The sequence below is a fragment of the Gossypium hirsutum genome, chromosome D11, assembly GCF_007990345.1.
Source record: "Gossypium hirsutum isolate 1008001.06 chromosome D11, Gossypium_hirsutum_v2.1, whole genome shotgun sequence".
In the NCBI taxonomy this organism is placed as follows: Eukaryota; Viridiplantae; Streptophyta; class Magnoliopsida; order Malvales; family Malvaceae; genus Gossypium; species Gossypium hirsutum.
The window spans coordinates 46,041,393-46,061,182 of NC_053447.1; positions in this window are offsets into that span (position 1 = coordinate 46,041,393).

The window sequence follows — 19,790 nt, forward strand, 5'->3', positions numbered from 1 at the left end:
TTTTCGAGAACCTAAATTACTCGCTCGAACTGACCATCGGTCTGAGGATGAAATGTAGTGCTAAAATGCAATCGCGTACCTAGAGCTTCCTGTAATTTTCTCTATAATCGCGATGTAAACCGCAGTTCTTTATTCGAAATAATGGAAACCCGCACACCGTATAATCTAAAAATCTCAGAAGCATATAACTTAGCTAATCTATCAAGGGAGAAATTAGTACGTACCAGAATAAAATGTGCAAAATATATTAGACGATCAAAAATAACCTAGATAGCATCTTTCTTTCTCGGAGATAGGGGTAACCCCGATACAAAATTCATAGTAACTCTATCGTATTTCCACTCCAGTATCATCACTAGCTGTAACAGTCTTGAAGGTACCTGATGTTCAGCTTTAACTTGCTGACATATCAAACATCTAGGTAGAAAATAAAAAATCTCGCATTTTATTCCCAGCCACCAGTACATCTATCTCAAATCGTTGTACATTTTATTCCTTCCCGGATGAATAGACAAGCTACCACAATAAGTGATAGAGGGACGCGCGCGGACCAAGATCGAGTTGCCAAGTCACGGGAAACTCCTACGAAAGCTCTAAACGAACAGATCTGAAAATTAAAACAAAGAACAAGATTAAACTAATCAGATCTGAAATTAAATCCCCAATTCAATTAAATGAGCAGCAAGGAACAAAGAACGAATGAATAAATGTATTCGGAGTTCAAGAAGATGAAATCGAACTCCAATAGTGAAATCCCACAAGACGAATCTGCCAAGAACACCAAAACAGTAAGTAGATTGAAACAATCAGATTTTTTTAATTGGAAGATTAGGGATTTGGGCTGCAAAAAGAAAAGAAAGAAATAGATGAAATTGAACGGTTCAAGAAGTGAATTTAAGTTGCGATTCGGTCCAATTGAACACCCAAGATGAATTGCCCAAATTTCAGAAGCCGAATTTCACCCAACAAGAAGAAATAGAAAATGGTAAGAACCCTAAATTTTGGGGAATTTTGAATCGATTAGATGCTGCAAATAAAAGAACCGATTAAATGAAGAGTTCTTGGAGTTTGAATCAAGGCTGAAACACAAACAAAAACAGCAAAGAAATTAGATATAGATTTGGCATCAACAGAAATAAAGAAAAGAAATTGAACAGCAAGAATAAAAGATAAGTCCTAAAGATCCTTGAAATCCTGAAAGATCTCGTAAATCTCTTCAAACGGCTCTAATCTCCCCTCCAAAGAATATCGATGGCAAGAAGAAGGTTGAAGATGGCTCCCACAATCAAAAGATTGTTAAAACAACTTCTAAAGAAAACTCAAGAGAGAAATCTTGGAGAAAACTCAAAGAAAATTCTGCTCTCTCAAATCTGAAATTTAAGAATGAATCTAAGTGTTATATACAAGGGGTGGCCGGCCATGCCTTTAAATAGGCCTCAAGTAATCCTAATCTAACAAGTAACTAATAAAATTAAACCTAATTAATAGAACAAAATAAAGGAAAATTCAGCCAAACATATATATGGGCTGTTTTTGGGCCTAATTTTACATGTATGTTCCTACAGCTTAAAAAATTAAATTAAACAATTAAAATGTTTATAAATTGGGCCCTTTGACATTTTGGCCTGATTTTCAACTAAGTATGAAGGAATTTCCTGATTGGGCTGGAATTTGGTTATTGGGCATCGCCTTCAAGAATTTGGGCTCGTGATCTATCTCCTTCCGAAATTGGGTCGTTGATGCTCGTAACGGAGATCCAATGCGTGTTGGCTGCAAGATTTGGTTTCTTGGACCAAGATTTCCAAGATTTGAAATCTTGATTTTCTTGATTCTTGAAATCTCTTCGAACAACATAATTGGGCCAAGATTCAGTTTCTTGATTTTCTTGAAAACAAGAAAGTGAATCTTGATTTTCTTGTTCTCCCGTGTATGCATCTAAGGCCTTGCTAACAAACTCTTGAATGGTCCTATTTAGTTTAGACCGCATTTGTCGGGCCTTTGATCTCGTTATTGGGCCTTGTGGCAATTTGAGCCCATCACTTTTTTGAACTTGGGTTGGGCTTTTATGACTCGTATCATTCCCCCCTTCCTCAAAAAGATTCGTCCTTTAATCTGAAAAATCAAATGGGGACAAGTCAGCCACATTAAAAGTAGAACTTACATTGTACTCACCAGGTAGATCAATTTTATAGGCGTTGTCGTTGATCTTCTCGAGTACTTGGAAAGGCCCATCGCCCCTTGGGTCCAACTTAGTCTTCCTTTCTGTAGGAAATCGTTCTTTCCTCAAATGAACCCAAACCCAATCTCCGGGTTCTAGTACAACCCGTTTGCGTCCCTTGTTTGCTTTGTTGGTGTTGGCATAATTTCTTTTGGCTATTCGCTGCCTAGCCTTCTCATGTAAGGATTTCACCAACTCAGCTTTCTGTTTGCCATCTAAATTCATAATGTGTTCAAGAGGTAATGCTGCAAGATCAAGTACTGTTAGTGGGTTAAAACCATAAACAAGTTCAAATGGAGAATAACCAGTTGTAGAATGAATAGATCTATTATATGCAAATTCAACAAATGGTAGGCATTCTTCCCAATTTCTAATGTTCTTTCCCACAACAGCTCGTAATAAAGTCCCTAAGATTCGATTAACTACTTCAGTTTGGCCATCAGTTTGGGGGTGACAGGTAGTAGAATAAAGAAATTTAGTACCAGGCTTACCCCACAATACCTTCCAAAAGTGGCTAAGGAATTTGACATCTCTGTCAGAAACAATCGTTTGAGGGATGCCATGAAGTCTTACCACTTTTTAAAAGAATAAGTCTACCACATGTGTAGCATCATCTGTTTTGTGACAAGGAATAAAATGTGCCATCTTTGAAAACCTGTCAACAACAACAAATATACTATCTCTGCCTTTCTTGGTTCGAGGCAAACCTAAAATAAAATCCATAGATAAATCTATCCAAGGAGAAGTAGAAATCGGTAAAGGAGTGTAAAGGCCATGAGGCATTACCTTAGATTTTGCCTGTTTGCATGTAATGCACTTGGAACATACCTTTTCCACATCTTTCTTCATATGTGGCCAATGAAAGTGTTCTTGCAAGATATCCAGTGTTTTGGCCACTCCAAAATGTCCCATTAAACCCCCACTATGGGCTTCATGAATCAATAAGTCTCTCATGGAACACTTTGGTATGCATAACCTGTTCATAGGAAAAAGAAAGCCATCTACAAGATAAAATTTATCAAAAGCAGTATGTCCACAATTCTTATAGATATGGTCGAACTCAGCATCATTATCATATAGTTCCTTAATATGTTCGAACCCTAAGACTTTAGCATTCAATGTAGTTATTAAAGCATATCACCTAGACAAAGCATCTGCAACTACATTATCTTTACCTGTTTTATATTGTATTACATAAGGAAATGTCTCAATGAATTCTACCCATCGGGCATGCAGTTTACTCAATTTACCTTGTCCCTTTAACCATTTAAGGGATTCATGATCTGTATGTATGGCAAACTCATTGGGTAGCAAGCAATGTTGCCATACTTGAAGTGCACGAACTAACGCTAATAGTTCTTTGTCATAGGTCGAGTAGTTTAACTGTGCACCATTCAATTTCTCACTAAAATAAGCATTAGGTTGCTTATCTTGCATTAAAACGGCGCCGATTCCAATTCCTGAAGCATCACACTCAAGTTCAAAAGTTTTAGCAAAATCAGGTAATTTAAGCAAAGGAGCAGAACATAACTTAGCTTTTAGAGTTTGAAAGGCCTTTTCTTGGGTTTCACCCCATTTGAAACCCATTGATTTCTTTATAACCTCTTTCAATGGGGCAGCAATAGTAGAGAAATCTTTCACAAATCGTCTATAAAAACTAGCTAAACCATGGAAAGATCTCACCTCAGTTACCGATTTAGGAGTCGACCACTCCTTAATTGCCATGACTTTGTCCTCGTCGACATGAATACCTTGAGCACTAACTATGAAACCTAAAAATATTAGTTTATCACAACAGAATATGCATTTATCAAGGTTGGAAAATAATCTTTCAGCTCGTAGAATATTCAAAAGGGTTCGAACATGGAAAACATGATCATCTAATGTCTTTGAGTAAATTAAAATGTCATCAAAATAAACTACTACAAATTTACCCAAGTGAAGCCTTAAAACATGATTCATTAATCTCATAAATGTATTAGGTGCATTAGTAAGGCCGAAAGGCATAACTAACCATTCATACAATCCAAATTTTGTTTTGAAGGCTGTTTTCCATTCATCCCCTTCCCTCATTCGAATTTGATGATAACCGCTTTTTAAATCAATTTTTGTAAATATAATTGAACCATGTAATTCATCAAGCATATCATCAAGTCTAGGAATTGGATGTCGATACTTTACCGTTATTTTGTTGATTGGGCGACAGTCAACACACATACGAAACGTACCATCTTTCTTTGGCACCAATAAGACAGGAACAGCACAAGGGCTTAGGCTTTCACGGATGTACCCTTTGTCTAGTAACTCCTCAACTTGCCTTTGCAATTCTTTTGTCTCCTCGGGATTGCATCTATAGGCTGGTCGATTCGGAATCGAAGCTCCGGGTACTAAGTCAATTTGATGTTCAATCCCTCGTAAAGGTGGTAAACCTTTAGGGGCCTCACTAAAAACATCCTCATAATCCTGCAAAAGAGATTGAAACACACTAGGCAAATTTTCGTTAACGTTAGATAAAGATAAATAATTTTGCCTAAACCTCACAAGGATACAAGGCTGTTTATTGAGTAGGGCTCTCCTCACATCTTTTTTTGTTGCCAAAAGAATTTTTTCGCTCATTTTCCCACTTGTTGATTCACTCACCTTTGGGCTTTTTAAATTTTGACTTTTTTTACTATTAGCCTCTTTTCTTTCTGTCTTTTGTATTTGCTCTTTCTCCCTTACCCCCTCACAAAATTTTATCATCTTCAATTGATCTTTGTATACATCAGTAGGATTTAAAGGAGCAAAAGTGAATTTCTTACCTTTAAATACAAGGGAGTATCGATTAACTTTACCTTGGTGTGTAACATCACGATCAAATTGCCAAGGACGTCCAAGAAGCAAATGTGCCGCATGCATTGGGACCATATCACACCAAACTTCATCTTTGTAATTGCCAAGCTTAAAAGTGACCAAGGACTGTTTTGTAACTTTTACTTCGAAACATTCATTAAGCCATTGAAGGTGATATGGCTTAAGGTGTTTGGTACAAGGCAACTTTAAAGAATCCACCAAATAGCTACTCACTACATTCGAGCAACTCCCACTATCAATAATGAGTGAACATAAGTTACCTTTAATAAAACACCGAGAATGAAAAATATTGGTCCTTTGGCTATCATCATCTCTTATCTGAATGTTAAGGGTTCGGCGAACTACAAAGCAATGGAAATTAGCAATGTCCCCTTCCTTTGGTGGTTCGACCAACTCGTCGCCATTATCACTTTCATCCACAAGTTCTGGCATATCTGGATCTGTATTATCAGAGTCGGAAGTGTACTCACTGTTATCTTTTAGAAGAAGTAATTTCGTGTTAGGGCATTCTCTACTATAATGACCACGCCCTTTGCACTTAAAGCATTCAATCTCACGAGTCCTCTTCGCACTCGAATCACCTAAATTGGGCTGCTTAGAAGGTGTTTGCGTTTTAGCAGGAGCCCCTTTTTTCCAATCTGATTGTTTACTTCCATTACTCAAAGAAGACTTGTTAGTAACAAAAGGGGATTTCGAACTCTTAAAATCAGAATTGGAGTTGTTACCTCGGTAATATTGTGAAGTCGAAAAGGAACCAAACCTTTGTTCCTTTAGTTGTTGCTCGATCTTAATGGCTTTATGAACTGCTTCTTCCAAATCAATGTAAGTTTGTAGCCTCAATGTATTAGCTATCGGCCTATTCAAACCATCAATAAATTGAACCATAGTTGTTTCCTCATCCTCCTCCACATTAGCTCTCTGAATGAGCATCTCCATCTCCTTAAAATATTCATCCACCGTCCTACTACCTTGGATAAGTCTTCTCAGCTTTGTTTTAATCTCTCTATAGTAGTGAGGTGGAATAAACCTTTTTCGCATAATCTGTTTCAACTCATCCCATGTCAAAATCTCACCTTCATAATTTTGATGACAATTTACCCCAAGTTGAGTCCACCAACTTAATGCATAATCCGAAAATTCCAGCGTTGCTAACGCAACTTTCTCATCATCCGGACATTTATAATACCTAAACATTAGTTCAATCTTAGATTCCCATTCACAATAAGCTTCTGGATCATTCTTACCACGAAAATGGGGAATTGTCAACTTTGGTTTTGCCAAAGAAGGTTGTCCACGATCATGAAAATCATCATCCATTCTAGGGACACGTCGAGGGCCGTGCCTATGGGGCTGGTTATTCCTATCTTCCCTTATTGGATCTCGATATTGAAGTTCTTGATTCATTCGTACCTCATTCAAAGTAGTATTCAATGCTTGAAGTGTAGCATTTATTTGTGTGATTGCAGCAGCGTGTCCGTCTAACTGTTGTTGGACTTCCATAAGTGTATCATTATGGTCATCTTTAGACATTTTCCAAAAAAACCTGCAACAATAAACACTCAACACTCAAAAATAAAAGTTATCAAACCTCACCGTTAATCACTCAAAAAGAAAAATTTAAATTCTCAATGAGCTAGAATTCAGTCTTGTGAGTCCTTTAGGAGAGTTTATATCAACCAATTAGAGAGTGGATGAACCGATCTACCAAAGAATCCTAATTTGCACTAGGATGCCAAAAACTGACGAGACACCAATTGATTCGTGTTGCACCGAGGAAGAAGTTGTGCACACGTTTAAATCCTACTAACACAAGAAACAAGAAGGTGTTAGATAACGTAAAGGAAGAATAAAGGCAAACAAATGAAAACCTACAGCTAAGAATCAATAAAAATTGCTGAAAACAGAAAACCCGAAAAAAACTACGGAGTAACTTGACAACTTCGTTCGAGGTGTTCCCGATCTCCAAAAATCACGAAATTAAATATGGAATGTCCTTATCTATTGAATTTTTGATCTGGAAAGTTTGGGCACCAAATTCAACTCGCTAAATCTTTTTTAAAATTTTTATTGAATTTCGTCTTTTTTAATTTTTTTTGACTTTTTTGACTATTTTTTTTGTGGGATTAATTTTTTTATATTCAATCATAGTGCCACAAATATGTATGTAAAATTTCAGATCAATTGGACAACATTTACCCACTTAAATGAATTTTTTTTGAACAATTTTTTTGGGTAAAACTGCTATTTGTGCTTTAAAAAATTGAGATCAGTTTAGAAATCAACCAAGAACAACCAAAACGCCCAAAATCTGATACCAAATGATAGAGGGACACGCGCAGACCAAGATCGAGTTGCCAAGTCACGGGAAACTCCTACGAAAGCTCTAAATGAACAGATCTAAAAATTAAAACAAAGAACAAGATTAAACTAATCAGATCTGAAATTAAATCCCCAAATTCAATTAAATGAGTAGCAAGGAACAAAGAATGAATGAATAAATGTATTCAAAGTTCAAGAAGATGAAATCGAACTCCAATAGTGAAATCCCACAAGCCGAATCTGCCAAGAATACCAAAACAGTAAGTAGATTGAAACAATCAGATTTTTTTAATTGGAAGATTAGGGATTTGGGCTGCAAAAAGAAAAGAAAGAAATAGATGAAATTGAACGGTTCAAGAAGTGAATTTAAGTTGCGATTCGGTCCAATTGAACACCCAAGATGAATTGCTCAAATTTCAGCAGCCGAATTTCACCCAACAAGAAGAAATAGAAAACGGCAAGAACCCTAAATTTTGGGGAATTTTGAATCGATTAGATGCTGCCAATAAAAGAACCGATTAAATGAAGAGTTCTTGGAGTTTGAATCAAGGCTGAAACACAAACAAAAACAGCAAAGAAATTAGATATAGATTCGGCATCAACAGAAATAAAGAAAAGAAATTGAACAGCAAGAATAAAAGATAAGTCCTAAAGATCCTTGAAATCCTGAAAGATCTCACAAATCTCTTCAAACGGCTCTAATCTCCCCTCCAAAGAATATCGATGGCAAGAAGAAGGTTGAAGATGGCTCCCACAATCAAAAGATTGTTAAAACAACTTCTAAAGAAAACTCAAGAGAGAAATCTTGGAGAAAACTCAAAGAAAATTCTGCTCTCTCAAATCTGAAATTTAAGAATGAATCTAAGTGTTATATACAAGGGGTGGCCAGCCATGCCTTTAAATAGGCCTCAAGTAATCCTAATCTAACAAGTAACTAATAAAATTAAACCTAATTAATAGAATAAAATAAAGGAAAATTCGGCCAAGCATATATATGGGCTGTTTTTGGGCCGAATTTTACATGTATGTTCCTACAGCTTAAAAAATTAAATTAAACAATTAAAATGTTTATAAATTGGGCCCTTTGACATTTTGGCCTGATTTTCAACTAAGTATGAAGGAATTTCTTGATTGGGCTGGAATTTGGTTATTGGGCATCGCCTTCAAGAATTTGGGCTCGTGATCCATCTCCTTCCGAAATTGGGTCATTGATGCTCGTAACGGAGATCCAATGCGTGTTGGCTGTAAGATTTGGTTTCTTACACCAAGATTTCCAAGATTTGAAATCTTGATTTTCTTGATTCTTGAAATCTCTTCGAACAGCATAATTGGGCCAAGATTCGGTTTCTTGATTTTCTTGAAAACAAGAAAGTGAATCTTGATTTTCTTGTTCTCTCGTGTATGCATCTAAGGCCTTGCTAACAAACTCTTGAATGGTCCCATTTAGTTTGGACCGCATTTGTCGGGCCTTTGATCTCGTTATTGGGCCTTGTGGCAATTTGAGCCCATCACTTTCTTGAACTTGGGTTGGGCCTTTATGACTCGTATGAATAAGCTTCATGTAAAATTTTCTGTATAATCACTGGATTCTTCGATATACAAATTCTACCTCTAAACGGCAAACAATCATCGGGTCCTATCTCAAATTTTGAATCAGAAGTCGACTCACACTGTACCTGTTTAGCTAATAACTCACTATCATATTTCTGAGCTTTATAGATCTACTGTAAAAACATCGGTTTAGCTTTTAACTTAGCTAAGATCGAGCCATCATTAGATAATGATAGTTGGGTATTCATCGCTTGTGTTACAAACTTTATGTGAAAAAAATCTATACGAAATTCAATAAATGTGAATTTTGGTTGCGAGAATTTGGATTTCTAGGCCATGTATTTTTTGCTGATGGTATCTGTGTTGACCCAAATAAAATATCTACGATTGTTTATTAGAAAGTTTCAAAGAATGTTTCAGAGGTTTGTAGCTTTTTGATATTAACTGGATATTATCGGCGATTTGTTAAAAAAAATTTCCATTATAGCATCTCCGATGACTAATCTGCTACAAAAAGATGTTAATTTTTTTGGATCAAGAAATGCCAAAATAGTTTCGAGCAGTTGTAGAATATGTTAACCGAAGCTCCAATTTTGACTCAACTTGAAACTGGGAAAGAATTTATTATTTATAGTGATGCGTCCCTTTATAGTTTAGGCTATGTACTTATGTAGAGCGGTAAAGTAATTTCCTATGCTTCAAGACAGTTGAAGCCTCATGAGAGAAACCATCTGACACATGACTTGGTATTGGCCATAGTGGTTTTTGCTTTGAAGATCTGGCGACATTATTCATACGATGAGAAATGTCATATTTTTACCGATCATAAGAGCTAGAAATATCTGATGACTAAAAAAGAATTGAATTTGCGATAGCGTATATGTTGAATTACTAAAAGATTATGATTTAGGAATTGATTACCATTTCAGGAAAGCTAAGGTTGTTGCAGATGCTTTGAGTCGAAAATCTTTATTTACTTTGAGAGATATGAATGTAAATTTCACTTTGGAATGTGGTGGTTCTTTATTGGTTGAGTTAATAATAAAGCTGGTATTTTTATCGAAGATTCAAGAACTTCAGAAGTTGATTCAAATTTCTTGTTGAAGCTCAATTTAGTGAAAAATGGTAAGAAATCTAATTTCTATATCGGGGTTGATGATTGTTTATATTTTCGAGATCGACTATGCATATTGAATGATTCTGACTTAAAATTAGAATTGTTGAATGAAGCGCATAATAGTGCTTACTCGATTCACCCTGGGAGTACAAAAATGTATAATGATCTGGAGCAACAATACTGGTGGCCTGGTATGAAACGTGAAATAACAGAGTTTGTATCTAGATTTATAGTTTGTCAGCAAGTGAAAGCCGAACATCAGGTCCTGTCAAGTTTATTACAACCTGTAATAATTCCAAAATGGAAGTGGGAATGAGTCACTATAGATTTCGTTTCAAGGTTACCTTTAACTTCGAAAAGAAAAATTTGATTTGAGTTATTATTGACAGATTAACGAAATCAACTCATTTTATACCTGTTCGAGCTTAGTATTCACTCGAGAAATTGGTTGGATTGTATGTTTTTAAAATTGTGAGATTGCACGGCATGCCATTATCGATTATATCAAATTGTGATCCAAGGTTTACCTCTAGGTTTTGGGGTAATTGGCACGAGGCTTTAGGCTCTAGGTTGAATTTTAGTACCGCTTTCCATCCGCAAACAGATGGCTAGTCGAGCAAATAATACAGATTTTAGAAGATATGTTGCGGTGTTGCAAATTTAAACTTGGATCGTGATGGTTCTTTATTTGCTGAGTTAATAATAAAGCTGGTATTTTTATCGAAGATTCAAGAACTTCAGAAAGTTGATTCAAATTTGTTGTCGAGGCTCAATTAAGTGAAAAGTGGTTAGAAATTTGATTTATGTATTAGGGTTGATGATTGTTTATATTTTCGAGATTGACTATGCGTACCAAATGATGTTGACTTAAAACGAGAATTGTTGAATGAAGCACATAATAGTGTTTACTCGATTTACCCTTGGAGTACAAAATTATAACGATCTGAAACAACGATACTGGTGGCCTGGTATGAAATGTGAAGTAACAGAGTTTGTATTTAGATGTTTAGTCTGCCAGCAGGTGAAAGATGAACATCAGGTCCTGTCAGGTTTATTACAACATGTAATGATTCCAGAATGGAAGTGGGAACAAGTCACTATGGATTTCGTTTTAGGGTTAACTTTGGCTCCGAAAAGAAAAGATTTGATTTGAGTTATCATTAGCATATTAATGAAATTAGCTCATTTTATACCTGTTAGAGTTGACTATTCACTCGAGAAATTGGCTATTTCTTAAATTATGAGATTGCACGACATGCCATTATCGATTATATTAGATCGTGATACAAGGTTTACCTCTAGATTTTAGGGTAATTTGCACGAAGCTTTAGGCTCCAGGTTAAATTTTAGTACCGCTTTCCATTCACAAATAGATTGCTAGTTGAGCGAATAATACTGATTTTAGAAGATATGTTGCAGTGTTGTATTATTAAGTTAGAAGGCAGCTAGGAAAAATATTTACCGTTGGCCAAATTCGTGTATAATAAATGCTATCAGTCGAGCATAAAAATGGCTCTGTGTGAGGCTTTATACGGGCGTAAATATGGAAGTCCTTTATATTGGTCTGAATTGAATTAAAGAAAGTTAGTCGAAATTTATTTAGCTCGAGAAACTGAAGAAAAAGTGTGAATTATCCGTGATAACTTGAAAGCTGCTTCTGATTGTCAAAAATCTTATGTTGATTTGAACCATAAAGATATGGAGTTTACAATTTTCTGAAAGTCTCGCCCTGGCAGAAAGTATTGCGTTTTGGTAGAAAAATAAAGTTGAGTCCCAGATTTTTTGGGTCATAAAAAGTTTTGGAAAGAATCAGACCTGTAGCATATCGCATGGCATTACCTACAGTTCGATGCTCTGGTGCTGCTGTTCTGTTCTTTCACATGTTTTAACTAAGGGCGAAATTGAGTTATAGCCTGATTTGACTTATGATGAAGAGCCTATGAAAATTTTAGCATGGGAAATAAAACAGTTGAGAAATAAATCTGTAACGTTAGTTAAAGTTTTATGGCGTATGCATGGGATAGAAGAGGTGTCGTTGGAAACGAAAGAAAACATGAATTATCAGTATCCGAACCTTTTCTTTGGTAAGATTTTTTAGGATGGAAATTTCTTTAGGGGGAAAGAGTTGTAATATCTCATTCTTCAGTGGTGTCAAAAATAGTGATTTCGAGACCACAATTCTTATATGTGAGATCGTGTTTTATTATTTAATTAATGTCTATGGAGTTACATTAGAGTCTTATTAAATTTTGGTAACGAAATTTTAATGTTTACTTAGTTAATTTTTTTAAAAAAAGGATTAAATTGTAACAGATGTAAAACTCTAGCTATAGTTAAATTATAGCGATTGAATAGGTAATTCCTATAAGTGGGATGGTTTGATTGGCAATTATATCATTCATGTTTTATATGGATAGTTAGGGATATAATTTAGCTAAAAATATATGTTTAATAAAGGGGTAAATGTGTAAATTAATAAATTAACTAAAGAAACAAATTAAAATTAAAACCAACATCATCTTCTTTAGTGGAGAGTTCCACTAAAATTTTGAAGGCAAAACACCATTGAAGGGCTTAAGGAGGTTCGACCATAGTCTTCCTTGCATGTGAGTTCTTTTTTAGCTTAATTTTTGTAATTTTTGTGTTTTAGGGATCGTTGTATCTAGGTCCAACTAACTCTTATCTTTGTTTTTAATCTGTAAAAAAATTTAGATGTTACCATTGATGAATCATTCTTATTTTGGATGTTAAATGATGAAATGGAAGTTTTAGTTGTTGTTTATGATTAACTTATAAAGTGGTTTTGTTATTTTTGATTAAATGATTGAATTGATTTAAATGTTAAATTTGATAGAGAAATTTTGAGAATTTAGAATAAATGTGGGCTATAAGTGGAAGGTTAAAAATTCGGTTGGCTTGGAAAGTTATAAATTTTTTTTAAAATATGGAATTTTGAGTTTAGGGACTAAATTGAGAGAAATGTAAAAATTTAGGAAAAATGTGTGAATAGTGAAAATGTAAGGGTCATATGCCTTGAATTGAAGTGGAATGTGTGTGAATTTAATAAATTCTGTTTAATTATTATATAGATCAAGAATCGAGTCAAAAAGACAATAATCGAGGAAAGGGGAAAATTACGGAGTAGTTCCTACGAGTTAACCAGAAGTGAATTGTAGGTAAGTTCATAGTGTTTGATATGTAAATTGTAAGTTTCTTGAGATTATATTATTTTTTCTAGTTAATTGTATAAATGTGTGTGAAATTTCATAGGTTACTTATATAGTATTGAATATTGAAATCAAATTCATATGAAAATGAATAATGGATGGTGACAATCCTTGTGATTGCACATTTTCGGCATGAATATATTGAATTTTTATTATGTGTACGGAAAGGATGAAGTGCCTCTAGTTGATAAATATGTATAAAGGTAACGTATATACATATAATGCTCGGTTAATCGTAGTAATCGCTAGGATACGATTGGCATGCCAATAGGGTTAGTATGCGCGCTTGTACGGGTTTTCACTTCAGTGCCTTTGTTACACTTCGGTGTCCTTATTTGCACTTTGGTGCCTTTGATTCCACAATCATGCCTCTGTTTCCACTTTGGTTCCATTGTTACGCATCTACTATGCTTCTGGTGTGGTGTAGTTATCCGATTATTCGAGTTAAGTTACTAGTTCACCGGCCATGTAATAAGTGAATTACAATCTAATTTTGTGTTTATATGTTATGGCATATTCATATAATTGGTAAGTGAAAAATATTACAATGTGATTCTTAGTTACATGTATGAATTGTTACTTTGAGTAAATGTGGTTTATGGTATGAAAAAGTCCACTGAGATAGAGGTTAATTTTGATGTATATGGATATTTGAACAATTACTAATGTGATTGGTGAAATTGTATTTGGTGATCAGGAACTATAAATTGTCTCTTTAAATGTTTATTTGGATTAAGGTACGTTAATTTGATGTTTATACTATGAACTCTCTAAGCTACTTTAGCTTGTTTCATTTATATTCTTTTGTAATTGTCAAGGTTGCGGACTAAATGGATCGAATGAAGGCTTACACTATCCAGCCATTTTGGTAGCTTTTGTATTACGTTTGGGATATGGAATGTAAATAGGGGTTTTGTTGTAAATGTGTAAATGTTATGCTATTATGGTGTTCTTAGTGAAATGGTTGGTTTTGGGTGTTCATGTTTAAAGTGTCTTTGGCTTGGTAATCCTTAATGTTATGATTTAGGTCATGAAGTTTGGTATGGTGAATTTTAAGTATGATTATACTGTAGCAAATTTGGTGGATGAATTAAGCATGAATAAATGATTAATATTATATGATTTCTTAGCTATGTTAGTTGATTGAGTGATCTTGGATTGTGGTGCCTTTGAATGGCATATTGGTTTTGTATAGGATGAATGATTTTTTGGCATATAATTGGTGATTGGAATGTGTTTTTTAACTATAGAAATGAACTACGTATGGAATGTCCAGTGGTGCAAAGATTGTTGTATGAATTTGCTTGTTTTAGGGGTTAAAAATGATGCTGACGACCTAGAACATGGGTTGTCAGATGGTCGAGTGCCACACACGGTCACCCTACACGGTCTAGCATATAGCCTGCGACACGATCGTGTGATCCAAAAGAATTTGTCGCACAGCACATGGCCTCTGACACAGTCGTGGGGCCTTATTTCGAATACTCACACGGACGGACACACTGGCTGGGGCATGACCGTGTGTCCTGACTTTAAATGTTCACACGGTCTGGGCTAAGTCACACGGCTTGGCCAAGTGGATATGTGACCCCTGTTTTGCAAATTTTTAATTTTTTTGAAATGTTCTATTTGTTTCGATTTTATCCCAGATCGTTTAAGACTCATATGTGTAATTACATCATGAATTGATTAATTTGTTTTATGATTGTGATTTATTTGGTTAATTGTTTTAAATTGAAGTTAAATGTTCTTTTTGGCTCGGTAGCACTTTGTAATCTTAATCTGGCAACCAAGATGGGATAGGGGTATTATACGGGGAGTGTTGGGCACCCCACTTATCGATTATACCAACCAATGTTGGGCACATCTATTTGTCAGATTTTACTGTCCAGTATAGAGTACAACTTATTATTTCAAATTTATTTGATTGGCAATGGGTGCCAAATTGGTGTGTTGGTTGGATCCGTGTATTTGTCAGAGTCTAAGTCATTTAATAGGGAGTTAAAAGATAAAAATGAAAGGTTTAGAATTGAAATGATGATGTTGAAAAAGTCCTCAAAATCCATGTGATTGGAAATTCTATAATGAATGTGATCTTGATTATAATGAATGGAAATGAAACGTGAAATAGAATATTCAATTGTGAAATGAGTTGGAACATTCATAGCTATGTTCAATGAATTTATGGAATTGAAAATTGAGATGAAATGTGCTATTATATGAATTGGGTTATCAAATAACATATGAAATATAATTTCCACGTCTTAATATTAGTGAAATGTGTTAATATTGAATAAAGGATGTATGAATTGGTGTGATTGACATATTAATTTGCAAATCATCTATTACTTTTAAGTCATGCTATCGAGTGTATCATATTATGTTTAAATGTTCGAATTATAGAAATACCACTTAGTATACTCATCGTATGATTTTGTTTTCTGTGCGTAAATTAGGTACTTTTTTATTTGATCGTCCACTTCAGCATCCAATGACAATCTCGGACTCAAGTGTTGGTGAGAATTTATTTTGGTCATGGCATGTACCTAAGGAGTCTTTGGTTAACAATGTTTATCTTGGATTTTGTTGGCATTTTGAGAATCTTGTGTATATTCTTATATATATGTGAGTGATGGCGATGTTGTCTTATTAAATTGGTTGGTGTTTTTTCTTATAAGTTGATAAGGTAATATGCTTGGAATATGCTAGTAAATGAATGGTATTTACATGCTAGGTTGAATGATATTGTTATGACTTTGTGCATGTTTTATATGCTTAATATTGAATCATTGTTATAAAGTGCTTAAAATGGTCAAATGATGTATGTTATATTAATTGTTTTGAGGTGCCTTGATAGGCATATTGGATTTGTTGAATATGATGTTAAATATGGAATAATGAATAATGGGACGAACTAAGTTATAGGCATGAAAGTGTAAGAACTCAACGGGGCCCGCCTCCTCTTTCTTTGTCTGATTCGTGAGGAAGGGTCCCGTTGAATTCTTAATGATCATGATCATAATATTTTGGTCGTATAAATGACAACAAATAGATCACTTTTTCCAATGATTTTTTTGAAAAATGAACTCAATTTCAATTAATTGATTCATAGCATCTGCTCTTCGATAGTATCTATCGATACTTTCAAGGTTAGAAGAAAAAAAGGAATCACTCAATTGGGGCGAGATCATTTGATTACTTCTAACTTCGAAATTTGAATATTTTTGAAATAGTTGTGAAAGATTAAAAAATTAAGAATAGAAAATTCCAGTTAACTTTGTAATCTCTCGATTTTTTTATTGCTCCTTTTCAATCAAAAGAGATAAGAGCCGGTGAATCAAAAACGTTTATTTGATTAATACATGTACCTTAGTAATTCGACATAGATCCAATCTAGTTTATCGAAACATGTGATGAAGGGATTTCCTTTGTCCACCGAACCCAATTTTTAGAAAAAAAAAACACACACACACATAATTTTTGAGAACTTCTTGCTGCCTCTTCCAAAAATTCCTGATTTACTTTTTGTTAATTTAGCAGCTTAGTGTGAGATAGAAACATGCCTATCTCGTCGCATGGTTTCATAAAACCGTACGATTCTCCCGATCTAAATCAAGCAGGTTTTACATGAAGAAGGTTTGCCTCAGCATGTTCTATTCGATACGAGTAGGAGAAGCGGTATTCTTAAAAAAATAGAGAAGTCAGAACCAAGTTAAGATGATACGGATCAGCCCCTTCTTCTTGCTCCAAAGATCTTACCATGTTCGAAGGAACTGGAGTTACATCTATTTGAAGTTAAATTGTTGAATTGAGGTGCCAAATGTGGCATATTGGTTAGGCACTTAGGTTGATTGTTATAAGTGATATTTTGTTATAATATTGATGCTTTTGAATTGGTTGACACTTGGTATAAAGTGTTGCTTGTGGTATAAGTGATTTAAGGTTAGAAAGTTTGTTTCGGAAGGTATCTATAGGTAGACACGACCATGTTCCATACACGGCATATGACAAGACCGCGTGATCTGCACAATTAAGGTGATTTTGGTGCACAAGGCCATAGTCTATTACACAGCCTAACGACATGCTCGTGAAACATATATTTGAATATTTACACTTTGACCCACATGACAACAACGAGTTACATGATTTGTTCGCACAGCTATGTGACTCCAACTCCACACGGCATCAGGTTGTTACACGGCTTGCCTACATGGCCATATGTCCCATCCCACACGGCCTCATCCTTTCACACAGTCAGGGGATACTATCTTGTTACCCTTGTTTGTAAAATCTTTTGATATTTTATTTTATTTCGATTTGATCCCTAGTTGATACCGATATGGTTTTAAGCTTTCGTAAGCTCGATATAAACCCAAAAGTGATTGACTTGCATGTTGTACTTGATTATATATGAATAAATTAATATTAAAGTGAGATTTGGACTATGAAATCTAATCAAATGCTCTGCATTTTCTTGTAGCACCTTCTCGCATCCGACGACTAGACTTGGTATGGGGTATTACATATGTGGTAACCCAGCAAGGTTGAGACAAGGGAAATGATGTGCCAGTAATGATTGGGTTAAAGAAAAATGAGAGAACATGTATTCGAGGATCATAGATGAGGATCTGCCATTAAGAACCGCTAGAAGGCGTTTAATAAAATTTGGTATGAGAGTGAAAGACACCAATAAGGGGTACCAAGTGGAAAATATATCTGTCAAGACTATTCCTCTTAGAGGAGGATCTATCGCAAGTATAACTACCATGGAGTTAGTTCCAAAAGAAAAACCTCACATAAGAGAGAATGCAGACTTGAATGATCGTTGAGATAATCATTTGATGAAAGCCATAAGCCAGAACAGTTTTCTGTAGATGGATGTGTTTCACCTTAAAAGAAAGGTATAGCGAACATGGTGGATTACCAATGAGTAATCCAAACAACTTTGCAATTCAAGTGTAGGACATGATGAAGAAAAGTCAAATAATATTAGGTTAGCCAGAGTGGGGTGGGAATTACTAGTAGCCTTATCAAAGGAATGACGATAAATACACCAAACTATTATGAGATAAAAGAATCAGTAAAAAGGAAAACATTGTATTGGGAGCTCTATTGAGAATAGATTGTATAGTTGAGCCCCGTCCTAATGAGGACAATGGGGGGCATCTCGATAAGGTATGAGATTTCAAAACTTAGCCTCAAGGTAATGAGAAATGATGCCATAAGTATGTATGATACGAGTCACAAAGGCCCAACCCAAGCCCAAGAACGTGATGGCCTCAAATTACCACAAGGCCCAATAACAAGATCAAAGGCCCAACAAATGCGTTCCAAACTAAATGGGACCATCCAGGAGTTCATTAGCAAGGCCTTATATGCATATACGAGAGAAAGAGAAAATCAAGATTCACTTTCTTGCTTTCAAGAAAATCAAGAAACCGAATCTTGGCCAAATCTTGCTGTTTGGAGCGATTTCAAGAATCAAGAAAATCAAGATTTCAAATCTTGGAAATCTTGGTCCAAGAAACCAAATCTTGCAGCCAAATCGCATTGGATCTCTGTTACGAGCCTCAACGACCCAATTTCGGTAAGAGATGGAATACAAGCCCAAGTTCTTGAAGGCAAGGCCCAATAAGATGAGTCCAAGCCCAAACAAGAAGACAAACCATACTTACTTGAAAATCAGGCCAAATTGTCAAAGTGGCCCAATTTGTAAAGTTTTATTTTTTAAATACTTAGTTTAAATTTTTATGTAGATATTCAGTCCAAGAGGCCCAATTAAAAGCCCTTGGCCGAACTTCCATTTAAATATTAAAATAGTTAGGAGTTTTTTTTTATTTTTAGTTTTCTAATTAGATTAGGAAAACACTTGAGAGGCCGATATAAAAGCTTGGCCGGCCACCTTGTTATTCACTTCTCAAATATATTAAAAATTTCAAATTTGTTTGAGTGCAGAATTCTCCTTGAGTTTTTCTCTAAGAATTCTCTTTTGAGTTTTCGTTAGAAGTTGTTTTAACAATCTTTTGTTTGTGGGAGCCATCTTCAGCCTTCTTCTTGCCATTGATATTCTTTGGAGGGGAGATTAGAGCCGTTTGAAGGGATTTATGAAATCTTTCGGGATTTCAAGGCTTCTTAGGACTTATCTTTTAATTTCTTGCTGTCAATTTTTTTATTTTAAATTCTGCTTGTGTCGATTTTATTTAATCACTTTGTTTGCTGTTCTTGTTGCATTTCAGGCGTTCCAAAGCATTCCAAATCTGATTCGCCCTCTTATTTACTAACGATCGGATCGCCCCTTTTGTTCCTGGCAGCAACATTCGTTCAAAATCCCTAAATTCCTTGTTCTTGTCGATTTCTTCTTTTCAAATTTGTGTTGTTTTGATTGCTGGAATTTTAGGGAAATTTAACTTGCTGTTTGTGTCTTTCTTTTTAGATTCGGCAGATTGGAGTATTCTTTGGGTTTAATTACATGTTCTTGATTCCCCAAGAACCTTTATTAACACTT